The sequence below is a fragment of the Pelophylax lessonae genome, assembly GCF_965119305.1.
Source record: "Pelophylax lessonae genome assembly, chromosome: 12".
NCBI classification, from domain to species: Eukaryota; Metazoa; Chordata; class Amphibia; order Anura; family Ranidae; genus Pelophylax; species Pelophylax lessonae.
Genome location: NC_138779.1, coordinates 59,440,458 through 59,456,029, shown reverse-complemented (window position 1 = coordinate 59,456,029; position 15,572 = coordinate 59,440,458). Strand labels below are relative to the sequence as shown.

General features: G+C 42.1%; 1 protein-coding gene across 1 annotated transcript in view; it reads right to left on the bottom strand.

The window, feature by feature from the left end:
* The window catches only part of LOC309568294 (nicotinamide N-methyltransferase-like), a gene marked incomplete at its 5' end in the record, with an annotated part of 59,980 nt that overhangs the window by 21,786 nt on the left and 22,622 nt on the right, over positions 1–15,572 (bottom strand). The window lies entirely within an intron of this gene.

The window sequence follows — 15,572 nt, the reverse complement described above, 5'->3', positions numbered from 1 at the left end:
CCGACTGCCTAACGCCGATCTACGTCGGCAGTCAGCCCCTCACAGGCAAAGTGACGTAGGGCTACGTCACTAGCTTGTGAGGGTCTAGGGAGCGAGCGCGCGCCGCCGGAGGCGCGCTCCCGCGTGGTCACGGACCCCCCCCCCCGCGCGTGTGACCAGCGGACCCGATGTCCGCTGGTCACTCGGCGATCGGCGGGGGAGAGGGAAAATGTCAGGCAGCTTGTGTAAACAAGCCACCTGTCATTCTCCTCGCTGTAAAGACACTGATCACACGGATCTAGTATGTAGATCCGTTGATCAGTGTCCTTACAGCTCAAGCCACAGCCAATCACAGTAGAAAGCACGCCCCTAGGGATACACACAGCCCCTCCCTCCCAAATAAAGTTAACCCCTTCACTACCAGTGTATTTTTAAAAGTAACAGTGCATATATATAGCACTGATTACTGTAGAAATGTCACTGGTATCCCCAAAAGTGTCACAAATGTCAGTCAAGGGTCCGATCTGTCCGCCCCAATGTCGCAGTACCGCAAAAAAAAAATCGCAGATCGCCGCCATTACGCGTTAAAAAAAAAAACAACAAAAATGACAAAAATCTTTCCCTTTGTTAGTAAACGCGATAACTTTTGCGCAAACCAATCAAAATACGCTTTTTGCGATTTTTTTTTTTTTACCAAACAAAGGTAGCATAAAACAAATTGGCTGAAAATGTTAAAAAATTTTGATTTTTACATTTTTTTGGGGGAAATTTCATATAAAAAAAATGTGAAAAATATTGCTATTTTTGCAAAATTGACGCTCTTTTTTTGTTTATAGCGCGTGATCAAAAAATCGCACAGGTGATCAAATACCACCAAAAGAAAGCTCTGTTTGTGGGAAAAAAAGGACGCCAAATTTGTTTAGGTACAGCGTCGCACAACCGCGCAATTGTCCGTTAAAGTCACGCAGTGCCGAATCGCAAAATACCCCCTGGTCGGAATGGGGGTAAAATCTTCCGGGGCTTAAGTGGTTAATAAAGTATATATGTTTAGAAATCTTTTTTGATATTTTTCATTCCATGATTTGGTATATATTTGCTGCCTAAAAACCCGTTGGGGGTTGATGCCTCCGGTATCCCTTTTTCCCAGATTTGCTATAGTTACGTAGTAGGTAAGGTTGAATAAAGGCAGCAGTCCATCCATCTTATAGGGAACATCTAGAAATAATTATCGTGCCGTAGCAGTACCCTGAAAAACGAACCTTTTGTCTAGAAGAATTAGCAAAATAAATGTGTGGAAGGACTTTTTAGACAAAACATTTACAAAATAATGTCCATACCACAAAAAAAAATGCATTAACATAAAAAAACATTCTATGTGCAGCAGCTCCCCCATCAAGCTGTTCTGTGGCTTACTAAAGTTGCCACCTTTTCTGGCTGCCCACCACAGACAATATTATTATTGATTTATGAATTTTTGAGAAACACAAGCAGCACTGTGTTCAATATGACTTCCCCCCACCGCAACTTTCCGTTTTTCAGACCTTATTATCATCACCGATGCAGTTTTTTGGTTCTACCTGCATCTGAAATAATTAATATTTGATTACATACAGAGATGTATAGTAACTAAGTAGAACTACTTCACTACTGTACTTAAGTACCGAAAGGCGGTATCTGTACTTTCCTGGAGTAGAATTTTTTTTCTCCTACTTCCACTTTTACTTCACTACATTTTTTCAATGATTTCAATACTTCTACTCCGATATTTTTTTTTTTGTGCTGTTTAGTTACTCGTTACAATTATAAAAATGACCACTGCCAGAACAGTAGATGGCAAGTTTCATGAAGCTCAAAACATGTGTATTATCAGCGCATATGAAAATAAATGCTACTGTATGTATAAATAAAAGCTACATTTGAAATAATAAAAAACAATATGATGTTAAGCCCCCGTTCACACTGGGGCGACCTGTGAGGCGACCTGGTCGCCTCACAGGTCGCCGCAGGTCGCCTCCCATAGGGAAGCTGCAGACCCGTTCTGATAGGAGCGACACAAGTCGCTCCGACTCAGAAAAAGGGTCCGGAGCTTCTTTGGGGCGACCAGGAGGCGACCGCCATAGACTTCAATGTTATGAAGTCCGTGGCGGCCGCTCCGAGGTAGCGGCGCGCTGCTCGCACCGCGACCTCGGAGGTCGCGGTGCGAAGTAGCGTCGCCCCAGTGTGAACGGGGGCTCAAACTTTTGACTTCTTTCTTTAATAACTACATAACACAGTACTTGTACTTTTACTTTCAGTACTTGAGTAGCAATTTCTTTTTCAAAACTACTGGTACTTTTACTTTCAGTACTTGAATAGCAAAATTTTTTAAAAAAACTACTTGCAAGTACAAAAAATGTTGAATACTTTAGTACTTCTACTCAAGTCAATTTTTGATAGAGCACTTCCACTTCTACTCAAGTCACTTTTTGATAGAGCACTTGTACTTCTACTCAAGTATGGGTTTCGAGTACTTTATACAACTCTAATTACATATCAGTGGCCCTTTGTCAATTTTGCCGAAAGCAATTGACAGAAGTCACATTAAAATAATTGCAAAGTGATAGGTGATGACAACAGATCGCTTGCACTTTACAAACTGACGGCATGCAAGCAATAAAAAAAAAAGTGGCACTCCAACTGAAACCAATAAACAAAGACATTTTTTAATTAAAGGATAGATATGAGTTGGTTTTAAAAAGGAGCCAAATCTGGCGAGTAGGGTGGGTGCGTAAGTGAGATCATGTTGTTTTCGGCGAGAAACTCCCATTTGTTCTAACTTGCTGCCCATGATGAAATCTTAGACGTGATAATGCACATGGTCAGAATAGCACCAGTTGCACAGCTCCCGATGTACACAGGATGATGTAGTTTGGTACACTGACTTATGAAGTTTGGTGCTCCCTGTGACTGTGCGTGCAGCCTTGTGCTGCCATCTGTTGGCATTTACAGAACTAGTCCCAAAACTTTTTGACACCACCTCGTACATCCACATTAACAGTACAAGGATGCAGAAAACATCTTTATAAGGGTGTGACGGTCACCCACATCTATTACAACTGGAGTGCTAGCTTCCACACTTGAGTACATGATGGTAAGCAGGAGGCAGGAGAAGTGACTGTTCTGACTTGCACTATATTACCAAAAGTATTGGGACGCCTGCCTTTACACACACATTAACTTTAATGACATCCCAGGCTTAGTCCATAGGGGTCAATACTGAGTTGCCCCACCCTTTGCAGCTATAACAGCTTCAACTCTCCTGAAAAGGCTGTCCACAAGGTTTAGGAGTGTGTCTATGGGAATGTTTGACCATTCTTCCAGAAGAGAATTTGTGAGGTCAGACACTGATGTTGGAGAGAAGGCCTGGCTCGCAGTCTCTGCTCTAATTCATCTCAAAGGTGTTCTCTCGGGTTGAGGTCAGGACTTTATGCAGGCCAGTCAAGTTCCTCCACCCCAAATTTGCTAATCCATGTCCTCATGGACCTTGCTTTGTGCACTGGTCCAAATCATTTGGTGGAGGGGGGGGGGGGGTTGTTTTGCGGGGGTTGGACTTGACCCCTTACTCCTTGAAGTGCCAGCATACGAAGACATTGGCCCTTCCTGCTCCACCATGATAGAACATAGCCTTGGGGAGGGACAAGCTGCAAGTGCTCAGTTTGATGTGTATTGCTAGGGTTTTTTTCGTTGGTGCATGTGATCAGCACAGGGCCAATCAGCACTGTCCAGACAGAGGGTCAGGGTGTCCTGCAGCCTCATAGGACAATCAGGGGAGAATGAAAACCCTTCTACAAGCTTTTAACCAGTGCTCTGCTGGACACTGATAGAAGTCACACAACTGCTGAGGAGAAAAGGTATTTAGAAATGTATATGGACTAAAACCATTGCATTTCCATGTTCTGTGTACTGTGGGAGAACAGATATAGTGAATGAAGAGTCCCGGGTTTAGTAACACTTTAAGGTTCTCCTGGTTACAATGTAATTCTAAAGACTTCTATAAAAATTTGAAAGGCCCGATGCTCAAAAAATCTTTATATGCGCTGATGGTAAAAATGACCAGTCCATTTTTCCCACATACTGTATATTTATAATGATAAATATCCTTTCATCCACACAGACACAAAGGTGTTGTACACTTTTTGGCTCATTCAGTCAGGTAGTGTAACTGAGCAGAAGAAACTGGAAAAAAGTTAAGCATTAAAAGCAGATTTTGTGAATCATTTAACTTGATTGGTTGATATTTGTACATCAATTCTTATGAGCAAAGCAGAAGGGAAAAGTACAGTAACCCAAGCCAACAAATCAGGCGACTAAAATCTGAATTGGTTATTGAAAATGGAAGGACGGAGACATTTGTCCCCCAGGCCAGTTACAATAAGATGTGTTGAGCTGTTTGCCCCGAGTGGAGGTGCTCCCCTCATCCAGATCTCAGTGTGAGCAGAACCTGCAGTCAGCAACACCAACTGAACATAAACTGCCTGGCCAAAAAAAAAAGTCACCACCTGGAATTAAAGTGGAGTTCCACCCAAAAGTGGAACTTCCGCTTTAGGTATTCTAACCCCCCGACATGCCACATTTGGCATGTCATTTTTTTTTTGGGGGGGGGAGCGGGTACCTAGTTTTGACAGGTACCCGCTCCCACTTCCGCTCGGAGCGCCGCGGCGCCCTGAACGGAAGTTCGCCTCTCCCCCTCCCTCCCTGCAATCTTCTGGGACATGTCAGAGGTCCCAGAAGATTGCCGGCCAATCAAGACGCGCAGCACGACTCGCGCATGCGCAGTGGGTACCCGGCTGTGAAGCCGCAAACTGTCACAGCCGGGTGCCCACAGCAGTGATGCCGGCGCCGCCGAGACCAGAGGGAAGAGGATCGAGGCTTCGGGCGGCCGCATCGCTGGACCGTTGGACAGGTGAGTGAAAAGGCTGGAACTCCGCTTTAACTAAGCAACTAACTAACCTAAGCATGTAGCAACTATCCTGCATGTGACCAAAGAATGAGGTCAGTTGACTACCTGAATGACCAGGTTATTCCATCAATGGATTTTTTCTTCCCTGATGGCAAGGGCATATTCCAAGATGACAATGCCAGGATTCATCGGTGCTCAAATTGTGAAAGAGTGGTTTAGGGAGCACGAGACATCATTTTCACACATGGATTGGCCACCACAGAGTCCAGAACTTACCCCATTGAGAATCGTTGGGATGGGCTGGAGAAGGCTTTGCGCAGTGGTCCGACTCTCCCATCATCAATACAAGATTTTGGTGAAAAATTAACAGAGCACTGGACGGAAATAAATCTTGTGACATTGTAGAAGCTTATCGAAACAACGCCACAATGAATGCATGCCGTAATCAAAGCCAACAAAATATTAGACTGTGTGACCTTTTCTTTTGGAGGCAACTTTTTCTTTGGCCAGTCAGTGTATATAGCTACCCAATCCCTGTTCAGACCTGTGATTTAGCACCTTGAAGAGGTCTTCCATTATCAATTTTCTTTGTGGTTGTAAGTTATTGTCTGACTGAATGCAAATGGCGGTGCTGGAAGGCTTCACTTTGTCAGACACTGTGATTGCAGGGCTGAACCCCTTAATCATTTTGCTCTGCTCTATACAGGCGCTCGCTTAGAGAAACATTATTTTCTAAAACCACTGTTTTCTCATTGCTATTGTTATAACAGAACTGTGAAATGTGAGGTTTTCATATGTTAGCCGAGGCTGACCAATAAAAATAATTAGTGATAATGGCAAATTTTCTTTAGGTGAATCAATATCATTTATCAATGAATATCAAAGTATCAGTCCTCTTGTTCAGTTCCTACAGTACATCATCATTTACAATTCATCCTTTACAATGTCCCTTTTTTGCATATTCTAAAAGGTTCGATCACAAAAAAATCAGACCCATTGGCCAAATGGACCTTGTAATATAGGCCAAGCCATTGTATTTTGACAGCAGGAATTGGCAGAAATTTGAACTGTGTATTTCCAGTTTAACAGATGTGTATTGCTTGTAGATTATTGTTCCAATTATTAAGAACAAGTCTGCATTGGGAGCCCTTTAGAAGATTCTGCTAATGGAGGTTTATGACAGTGCTGTATTCCTATGAAGCTGGTCTGTGTTCCAGCAAAGGTAAGCTGTTCTGTGGCTTACTAAAGTTGCCACCTTTTCTGGCTGCCCACCACAGACGTGAGATTTAAATCAGACAGTTTTTGTTATTGACTTATGAATTTTTGAGAAACAAAGGCCTCGCTGTATTCAATATGACTAACCCCCCACCGCCGCAGCTTTTGGTTTGTCAGACCTTATTATCATCACCGATGCAGTTATTTGGCTCTTCCTGCATCTGAAATAATTAATATTTGATTATTCAGTAAACCCCCCTCCATTGCGGGGGTTACGTTCCGGACCCAGCCGCGAAAAGTGAAAATCCGCGAAATAGAAAAACCCTATTAAAATGCATTGTAGGCATGTTTATTTTACTGTCACTGTACGTGTAAAAGCATTTTAAGGTCTTTAAACACACTTTTAAAACAATAGAAACTCATTTAAACACATAAAAGATACTGAGAGACATAGCAAGAGCTATGGAAAACACAAAAATATTTCATTTTTAATGATTTATATAGTAAAATAACATTACAAAAAAAAACGCGATATACCGGGACCGCAAAAACTGAACCGCGATGGAGCGGGGGTTTACTGTATATCAGTGGCCCTTTGTCAATTTTGCCCAAAGCAATTGACATAATTCTTTTTAAAATAATTGCAAAGTGATAGGTGATGACAACAGATTGCTTGCACTTAACAAACTGGTGGCATGCAAGCAATAAAAAAAAAAAAAAAGTGGCACTCCAACTCACTCCAACTGAAACCAATAAACAAAGACATTTTTTCAATTATAGGATAGATACGAGTTGAGACAGCATAAGACAGCACCCACTTTGCCCTGCAACTGCTGTGGTTACACGACTCACTTTTTTTCTTTAGTTCTCAGGAATCTGGCCCTACCATAAAAGATTTAAGTGGCCGTGTTTGCCCTCCAGGCCAAAAGCTTCCAGTTGTCCTCTGTTATAACAGCTAATTGTATTTTGTTTTTTGCCATGGTGAATGAGCATGTTTGTCTACATTTTGCACTTTGTGTCTCCACACCCTTCTTACTACTGTCACATTGCTATGAAAAGAAAATGGACAACCATGTGCTTGGGACTTTGCTATGCACAGAAGAATCGATTCCCTTCCCTTTACCACTTAAACCTTTTTTTTTTGCACAAATTACCATGTCTCATTTATGTAAAATTACTGAAATCACTCCATTGCCACATCCGTATACTCTAATAATCTAAAATTGGACTCTATAGGCACAACAAATTATAAAAAATCTATATTTTATTATACATAGAAAACATTAAAAGATTTTTCCACATGAAAAGACACAATTAAAAACATATATTCACGTCGAAAAAGAGTTCGGCCCAACATGACCAGTTACTGCAAATTTTCATTACGTAGTGATGGATAAGTGAGCCCCTGTGCATCAACGTGTTTCACAGATTTGCTTCCTCAGGACACACAGAAGGGTAACACAGGATAAAGCAGGCCTCACTTTCTAAATAGAAAAATACAGCATATTTAAAAATGTAAATTTGTTACATATGTAAAGTGTCATACATTGTACATATATCATAAACAATGCACTCAGTTACATTTCCATATTCACCTTGTCTGGACATGAGCATGAAAAACATACAGAGTCTCCCCTTGGTGGGCACCGGGGCAACAGGACATATCAAGCAGTCTGACGCCCACATAGTCTAGTATGCTCAAAACGCTAAACAGAAAAATGACCATAACTAATCAAGAAGTTCATGTAAAAGTACAGATGTTGACGCCCCCAAAGAAGATCACTAATATGTAGCAATATTTGTTACTGATGATTTAAAATCTATATTTTTATTCCATATAGTCTGTTAAAAAAATAGAAATTAACCCCACGAACATATATCAGCATATATCTGTATAACAAGTGTCTTAATAAAGCTAAACAGGGGTATTGGTATCATGTGACTATATATTATCTATTACCCGTTGAGCCCTATACTGTTATCATAGCCTTGACTGGTTTTTGGCTTTGGGGCTGCTTGATAACATCTACTTCCTATCTGGTCTCTGCAGCCAGATAACCTACATTTCCATTTTAATTTCCATCTTTAGCCCCTATATTCAACCCGGGTTGATGTTCCTTATTTGGATGGTATCATGTTTTTAACTTGTTTTTAATTATACTGTGTCACACCCATTTACACTGTTTTTTCTTTCTATATTTTGCACTGGCATACGTGACTCTTTTCCTGGGGGGATCCTGGTTCTCTCCATACCTCTGTTTTTATAATATATAAATCAGATCTCTTTTAACCTAAGAATGAAACAAAAATTACTTGATCATGAGAAGATATATGTTTAAAAAACCCCCATGGACTCAGACGGCCAAAAACAGAAGAAGATTGATGGCTGCGCAAGGTAAGGTATATATATTTATTTATTTAGGCAGCAAATGATCGATGGGACCACTGCTAAACTAAAACCCAATGGGGAGTCCTTGATAATACATCCCTGAGTGCAGGACTAAGTATAGAGAGAGTAGGGCAAAGCTGTTTTGGCAGACCAGCAAGGCCTATAAAAGATAGAGCATAGATGCATCTCAGTGGATTATGTCCCATATAAATCAATACTTAATATATACATCTCAGGTAAAGCCTATAGTGGTGTTATTGCTTACCAATGTGCAGCCTGGAGGTTAAGCCAGAGGGGGACCCTGCGGTCTGGAGCGGACTGTCCAGCATCCTATATACCCTCACTGCCAGAAGAGACGCCAGACAAGCGCGCCACCCGCTGTGAGCACATGATGTGATGTCACGGCGTGGCAGGCCGTCGCAGGGCATCATATGGCGGATCCCTCCCCTAGGCTGAGCTGACATGTAGGCAGTGGTAACAGCCTGAAAACTAGATGACAGGAAGAATGGGAGACAGAGGTCAGTAAAGCCTGGCTCCAGCCCAACTATACACCAAGGCTATGCCTCGAGAGGAGGGCCAGTGCACCTAAGATGGACATGTCATTAGGACCTAAACAGGGAGTGAGGGCGAAAACATACAGATAAACTGTGCCAAAGCCACACAGAGGAACACAGCACAGGCAGCCAAGTGCCCACACAAGGAAAATAAACACCCAAACATGCTCACAATAAGACAATGCCAACAGATTTATGTTACACTAGAGCAAAAATGTTCATACATATAATAATGCTTACCACAGATGATGGTTAAATCAAAAATTGGGTCCGTATATATATTGGTATATTAATTAGAAAGTAGAATATTTTAGATATATGTTGACATCAAGAGACGTATGATAAAACAAATTTATTTGAACTGATGGTCTACTTATACTAAGGACAGACTAGGAAAGCATTGATGAACGGGAGGGACTGTAATATACTAAAAAGGAAAAAGGAAAAAAAGGAAAAATGAGAAGTGATGTATCTATTGAGAGACCCTAGTGAAGAAACACTGAAAAATGTATGTTCTGAGTCATAACAACCCCAATACAGAACCCCAAGATGGTGTACCATCATTCAGGTCTATAGGAAGGGCTTACTGTAAAACTCATAAACAGAACATCATTCAAGCCAGGGAAAGTAGTAGCCTTTAAAGCAGAGTTTCACCCAAAAGTGGAACTTCCGCTTTAAGTACTCCTGACCCCCTGACATGTCACATTTGGCATGTCATTTTGTCAAGTTGTACTCTCCCCCTCCCTCCCTGCAATATTCTGGGACACGTCAGAGGTCCCAGAAGATTGCCTAGCCATTCAGGGCACTGCAAGCTGTCACAGCCGGGTGCCCACACTAGTGATGCCAGCACCGCCGAGAGGAGAGGGAGAGGATCGAGGCTTCGGGCGGCCGCAATCGCTGGATTGTGGGACAGGTGAGTTTGTGTTTATTAAAAGTTAGCAGCTACACTTTTTGTAGCTGCTGACTTTTATTAAACACCGAAACGGCTGGAACTCCACTTTAAGTCATATACCCATTTCGCCTCTCTTCGAAGCACTCTACGAAGCAGTGATCAAAATGTTCCCCTCGGGGGATCCTCACCCTATCCAGGATTGCAAATTTAAAGACAAAGGGATCATAGCGGTGTTCATGGCTCATTTAATATTGCAATTAGAAATTTGCCAAGTGCTTGGCTTTTTTGATAAGTAAAGATTAAACTGTTTGGCTGTATAACTACTGAATATTTGCCATGTGCTTGAAACATGGGAAGGGTGATTGCAACTGTCTGTTCTGTGTAATATATTCTGTTGAAGTGTATGTGCAGTAAACCCTAACAATGATCTTCTCTTATTTAGGCTGGCCATACATGGAGTCAATTTCTTTCCTGCAACTACGGGTTAGAGGAAAGAAATTAGCTTGATTCCCCCATTAACACAATCAGGGATGATGCAGGAATCCCTCCTGCCAGGCCATTGTCTTCTCCCAGTGGGAGGGCATGGGAGGGTTGAATAAGCCACCCCCGCCAGGAGAAGACAGTGACTATTGCTAGCGTCTATAGCAGCTGCTAGCAATAATCGCAAGTAAAACCCGGCAATTTGGTTGATCGATCAACTTGGTACATTCAGCCTTCTCATACACGGTTCGAATCTCGGCTGGTTCCTGCTGAACCAGGCTGAGATTCTAACTGTGTATGGCCTGCCTTACTCCTTAAATAAAACATTGGAAGCATTTTTTTTTATATCTGTTTGATTAAAAAATTGTAAGGAATTCAAAATTTCTGAATTATCAATTTTTTATCTTAGATTTATGCAGGCCGTACATGGGTCGAATTCCGAATGAGTTTTCTTTCGAAAATCAGAAATTTAGTGCGTTTTGTGATCCGTTTTGTGATCCGATGGTGCCACCACCTTTTCGAAATTCGACCAACCAAGCCTTCAATTTTTACCTCATCAATCTTTTTTTCTTTCCAGGTCACAGCTCATGTATATTTTTTTTTCGATTACATTTCTTGCACAATTGATTAGGAATTCGTTCATTTTTCAAACAATTTCCAACATTTCAGCGGCCGTTGCTGCGGCCTGCTAATTGTGCAAAATGCAAACAAAAATTCTTAGTTACGATTTTTAAAAGAAAATTCTTTCAGAATTCGACTAATGTATGAACAGCTTTAAAAACCAGTTAGGGCTCACATGTACAATACAGACCAACATACGTGTTATAGTTGCTAAAGTGAATAAGCCCTTATGTTGTGGACGTGGGAAGAGGGGGTAGATTTCAGCCAAAAAATACAGTGTTGGCAGACCACAGCAGGAAGTTAGCAGCTGGGTGCATTTCAGCATGAACAGGTATTTTTCTGCATATTTGAATTCTGTAAATTTGAATGCATTGGGAAGATTTGCTGCATTTGTCTTTTTAAATCTTGACATACTCTTTAATTTTAATGGGGAGCAAAGCTTAGTTTACAGCATGTGTTGGAGTTAGCCGCTGGTTCAGAGGGCTATGGGTGTACGGAGGCATTAGACCACCCCATCCACACGGGGGACTCAGCACACATCCAAGAGTGCTATAGGCATATACTCTCCTTTCTGTGCCAAGAGATCAAAGACTTAATTCTTAACATGCTGCAAAGTGGAATTATGGGGCAAAATCATAGCCCTTGAGCCACTCCTATTGTCTTCGTCTGGAAGAAAGATGGAAGCTTGTGTTTCTGTGTGGATTATTGTAAGCCTAATGCATGTACTGTACCTACTGGGATGCCTATAACTGCCCACGGAATTGCAGGTCCATTCACACACAGAGCTGTGACTCGACCCCACCTCTCTTCATTGGCTCACTGGCTGTGATTGAAAGCAGCGGGAGCCAATGGCTGAGACTCTCGTGCACATCTCTGGAGAAAGATTGGGCTCAGGTAAGTATTAGGGGGGTTGCTGCAAAGAGGACCCTGTAGAATGCATGAAGGTAAAAAAGCTTGAGTCTTTATAACCATTTTAAATAAAAAATGGGCACTAGTTTTAGTGTGCATGTGAGTTCGGCCTAATGGTTTTATGCTATAAACACCAAAATATACACGCTCGACATGGCACTCCAATACACTCAGCACATACATCCATGACATTTAATACTCACCTCAGATTCCCCAACTGTGTGGCTTTGAAGGCTACAAGATCTTCAAATACATGTGTAAAAAAGGCGCTACCACTATGAAAACCTAATATGAGTAAACAGTAGCAAAAACTCATATATATATATATATATATATATATATATATATATATATATATATATATATATATATATATATATATACTGTATATACCTGTACACACAATATCAAAGTTCAAAAATCAAAAGAAGTCAAAATAAAAATCAATAAAAGTCTATCATATTGGTGAAAATGATTGCAGTTCAATCATAATTAAAGTGCTGAGGTGCCAAATGCTGTAAACATAATTGGTGCAGTCTGTGCTCCCCTCCTGATCTCAGGCCTGCGCAGTAATCCCACTTCACGGTGCTGTTTCTTCATGACACGTTACCATAGCAATGGCGGCATCTGCGGATGTTCCCACCCCATTGTTATGCAACCTATCAATCAGAGGACAACATGGAAGGTAAGTGAAGAAGGGGGAAAGCAGCATGGCCCTGCAATGGTGCCTAACTCCTCCCGATTGTGTAATTTCTGGCCTGAAAATCATGTGAGATTTCAGTATTAGATGATTCCCAAGGACTCCTGGGATAAATGACGCAGATATCCCAGGAGAGAAAGGGAATCGCCTTGTCAAGTAATCGCCTATGTGGCCAGACCGGAAGTGCTGCCTAAACAAATTATAAAGAAGGTATTTAGAAAAAAAATTGCCATTTCGAATAGCATTGCAGATGAGCATGAGAAAGATTGCACATTAAAAAGGTTGGAACTCCATTTTAACAACCTAGAAAGGTTCTAGGCTATAGGTGGAGACTAGGCAAATGAGCAGCATGAATATGCATACAACCCTGGCCAATTGTAAGGGGGTGCCGTAGGCATGCTGGGTGCTGGTATTTATGTCTGAGGAGCACATGGGCTCTGGGCAGTGGTGTATTTAGGTTTTGTGCTGCCCTAGGCCTGACTAAACTTGTGCACCCCCTAATTTACATATGGCCCACCCCTTCCTGTAAAGGCCATGCCCTTTACTGTTTACGACCCACCCTGTCATCTGTGGACCGCAGACCACAAGTCTATCAGTGCCCATCAGAATAGCCTCATCAGTTCCCATACGTTCAGCCTCATCAGTGCCCATCTGTGCAGCCTTATCAGTGCCGCCTCATCACTGCCCATCAGTGCAGCCTCTTCACTGACCGCTTTATGGGGGTGCCAGACCAATTTGCCTCCTGGACTCTGCCCTCTGGCCCAATTCACCCCATAAGACTGGCGCTATATTAAAAGTGTAGCGCAAGGCGGCGGAGACCCTTTTCATGCGGGAACTGGGAGGAGGCTGTTTTTTTTTTGCTGCCCCTCTGCAAAGTGCCGCCCTAGGCCTGGGCCTTGTTGGCCTAGGCCAAGATACAGCACTGGCTCTGGGTCATTCCTAGCAGATGATTGCACCAGTCTGGGGGAGAGACAATGCCTTCTCTGCACTTGCAGCCATGTGGCCTCAGGTGAGGGACCTGATGGCCTGAATTGCTGAGATGCAGCCTCAGGTGGGAGACTTGAGAGCCTGAAGTCTGTGTGGCAACCCTTGTCCTACCATAGCTGACAGAAGGAGAGTCTATAGTGCATCTGGTCTGGTATCACAGAGAGAGAAGGCTGCTTGTGGTGTTCAGGAGCCTTGTGAGTACAGACAACCTAAGGATCCTTAGACAGTTAACCCCTCTTGTTCTCTAAGTCGGCTGAGGGTCCACACAGAGTGAACACTGGCTTACGTTTTTAGAGCTTTGTCTGGGACTGTCCATTACTTTACTAAGGGACATAGCTTAGTTATGTAATCAGTGTGCTGCTGCTGTGAAGAAGTCTGTATCTGCCTTCTGCAAGGACTTCAGCCAAGTTTTACTAAGAAATTAAGTTAGAGTCCTTGGTGTGAATAGTTCAATTGGGAGTATCCTGCTCTATCCCTTCCCTATCCAAGTTCTCCAATAAAACAACAAAAATAACCCCTGGTCATTGGAGACAATGGGTGGAAGTGTGTCTGCACCTGGCTGTAGGAGTCTACCTTCTGCCTGGCTGCGGAGCTAGAGTGGGGAAGACCCAGGCAAAATACAAGTGGCTCCTGCGGGGGTAGCACTACACTTGCGATGTCTTCTTTAAGGTCAACCATTAGCACAATTGAGAACTTTCCTTTTCATGCTGTTTGATGTGCCTTAAAGCTGTTTGGGTGTTTTGCTTCTTGGTCAGAATTCTGAATAGGGTTGTAGCACTGAACTATATGTGTATTCCTTAACTTAGCCCAAAATATTGCAAATTGTATATGCTAAAATTCCTTCTTATATCTTTACTTAGCAGTAAACAATTTTCATTATTTGTACTTCTCTTATTTTCCTCATAAAATCAGAATATTGTCATCTCACTCTGTCTACTCACCTAAACCGCTGTCTAGTTTCGCTTAAGCCAAGAACTGATATCAATTCACCCACTTCCTTGCTGACTTGCGTCATTCTTCCTCTTTTGCAACCTGTTCTAAGATTGTAGTGTGCATTTCTCATACTTCTTTTACTCGATTGGTTATGCCCATTCATTTGTCTGATTTCTCAAATCTGCTTGGTCATTCATCAATAATACTGTACCTTTAAAGTGGTGTGGATTATTACCACAGTTCATGATCCCTATAAAGGAGAGTGTCCTCCATGGTACAGTAGTAGTACATTGTGTACCTTATACAGTATGTTTTAGCTGGGTATTTGTGGAAAACCTTCATGTCCTATGTGGTACCACCAAGACATAAAAATCCTAAAATATTTCACCTGCCAAGCCTAGTAACACTTTTCCTCCATAAAGGGGCATCAAACATGACTGGACTTGGAGAACATTTTCTGCAGTGCTTACAGCGCGCGGAGGACTTGGGCAACTGGGAGGAGATTGAGTAGTAGTTTTTTTTGCTCGAAACGGGACGGGAAATACCAGGGTTAAAATGACGGAAACTAAAATCACATCGTTAAACATAAGGGGATTATCTACACAAGAAAAGCGGTCGCGCTTACTATCGGATATGAGACGAAGCCACACTCAGATAGCGTTCTTCCAGGAAACGTACTTTAAATGTGATTTAATACCAAAACTACATAACAAGAACTTTCCATGGGCATATCATGCCCCCTCCCCTGTACCAAAGTCCAAGGTAGTTAGTATTATTATAGCTAAAGAAGTACCTTGGACCTTTCTACAGTCACGTGCTGACCCTCAGGGAAGATACTTGATGATAAAAGGAAAGGTAGGAAACAAGTTGGTAACTTTGGTAAATGTATATTTTCCGAATTGTAACCATCTATCATTCCTACAGCTTTTGACACCATTAATACTGGGTTTTCAAGAGGGCTCCCTAATTGTAGG